General features: G+C 43.2%; 1 non-coding gene across 1 annotated transcript; it reads left to right on the top strand.

Moving 5' to 3' along the window:
- Positions 1-73, top strand: trnat-cgu (transfer RNA threonine (anticodon CGU)). The gene has a single exon. It is a non-coding gene; the product is annotated as a tRNA-Thr (tRNA).
- The last annotated feature ends 2121 nt before the right edge of the window (positions 74-2194 follow it).

Below are 2194 nucleotides of genomic sequence, written 5' to 3'. Positions count from 1 at the left end.
GCCCCAGTGGCCTAGTGGATAAGGCACTGGCCTCGTAAGCAAGGGATTGTGGGTTCAAGTCCCATCTGGGGTGGATGGAAGCAGAGTGGCGCAGCGGAAGCGTGCTGGGCCCATAACCCAGAGGTCGATGGATCGAAACCATCCTCTGCTAAACAGTTTATTTTAAGTGCGAACAACATTTTTTAAAAATGTGTCGTTTCATGTGCCATTATATATATTTTTTTACCTCTTCCAACAGTTCGTATAGGTCATACTGTTTACACAGTATCCCAGTGGCCTAAGATACTGGACTCCTAAGCCATGGATTGTGAGTTCTAGTCTTTCTTAAGTGGCTGAGAGCAGAGTGGCGCAGCGGAAGCGTGCTGGTCCCATAACCCAGAGGTCGATAGATCGAAACCATCCTCTGCTAAACAGTTTATTTTAAGTGCGAACAACATTTTTAAAAAATGTGTCGTTTCATGGGCATAATGTCTCAGTGCCATTATATATTTTTTTTTACCTCTTCCAACAGTTCGTATAGGTCATACTGTTTACACAGTATCCCAGTGGCCTAAGATACTGGACTCCTAAGCCAAAGATTTTGAGTTCTAGTCATTTCTGAAGTGGCTGAGAGCAGAGTGGCGCAGCGGAAGCGTGCAGGGCCCATAACCCAGAGGTCGATGGATCGAAACCATCCTCTGCTAAACAGATTATTTTCAAAAATGAAACGCAAACAGAAATTAGAAAGCTAAATTTCATTTGCGTGTCTCAGTGCTATCCAGTACACATTGATTTTACTGCTTGTATCAGTTCGTACTATTTGCAAAAGGTAGACAGTGCCCCAGTGGCCTAATGGATTAGGCATTGGCCTCCTAAGCAAGGGATTGTGGGTTCAAGTCCCGTCTGGGGTGGATGGAAGCAGAGTAGAGCAGGGGAAGCGTGCTGGGCCCATAACCCAGAGGTCGATGGATCGAAACCATCCTCTGCTAAACAGTTTATTTTAAGTGCGAACAACATTTTAAAAAAATGTGTCGTTTCATGGGCATAATGTCTCAGTGCCATTATAATTTTTTTTTACCTCTTCCAACAGTTCGTATAGGTCATACTGTTTACACAGTATCCCAGTGGCCTAAGATACTGGACTCCTAAGCCATGGATTGTGAGTTCTAGTCTTTTCTGAAGTGGCTGAGAGCAGAGTGGCGCAGCGGAAGCGTGCTGGGCCCATAACCCAGAGGTCGATGGATCGAAACCATCCTCTGCTAAACAGTTTATTTTAAGTGCGAACAACATTTTTAAAAAATGTGTCGTTTCATGGGCATAATGTCTCAGTGCCATTATATATTTTTTTTTACCTCTTCCAACAGTTCGTATAGGTCATACTGTTTACACAGTATCCCAGTGGCCTAAGATACTGGACTCCTAAGCCATGGATTGTGAGTTCTAGTCTTTTCTGAAGTGGCTGAGAGCAGAGTGGTGCAGCGGAAGCGTGCTAGGCCCATAACCCAGAGGTCGATGGATCGAAACCATCCTCTGCTAAACAGTTTATTTTAAGTGCGAACAACATTTTTTTTAAATGTGTCGTTTCATGGGCATGTCTCAGTGCCATTATATATATTTTTTTACCTCTTCCAAAAGTTAGTATAGGTCATACTGTTTACACAGTATCCCAGTGGCCTAAGACACTGGACTCCTAAGCAATGGATTGTGAGTTCTAGTCTTTTCTGAAGGTGATGAGAGCAGAGTGGCAAAGCTGAAGCGTGCTGGGCCCATAACCCAGAGGTCGATGGATCGAAGCTCATCCTCTGCTAAACAGTTTATTTTAAGTGCGAACAACATTTTAAAAAAATGTGTCGTTTCATGGGCATAATGTCTCAGTGCCATTATAATTTTTTTTTACCTCTTCCAACAGTTCGTATAGGTCATACTGTTTACACAGTATCCCAGTGGCCTAAGACACTGGACTCCTAAGCCAAAGATTTTGAGTTCTAGTCTTTTCTGAAGAGGCTGAGAGCAGAGTGGCACAGCGGAAGCGTGCTGGACCCATAACACAGAGGTCGATGGATCGAAACCATCCTCTGCTAAACAGTATATTTTCAAAAATGAAACGCAAACAGAAATTAGAAAGTTAAATTTCATTTGCGTGTCTCAGTGCTATCCAGTACACATTGTTTTTACTGCTTGTATCAGTTCGTACTATTTGCAAAAGGTAGACAGT

The sequence above is a fragment of the Oncorhynchus clarkii genome, unplaced genomic scaffold, assembly GCF_045791955.1.
Source record: "Oncorhynchus clarkii lewisi isolate Uvic-CL-2024 unplaced genomic scaffold, UVic_Ocla_1.0 unplaced_contig_1723_pilon_pilon, whole genome shotgun sequence".
Lineage (NCBI taxonomy): Eukaryota > Metazoa > Chordata > Actinopteri > Salmoniformes > Salmonidae > Oncorhynchus > Oncorhynchus clarkii.
The sequence above is the reverse complement of the archived record's forward strand: the minus strand, read 5'-3'. Positions and strand labels throughout refer to the sequence as shown.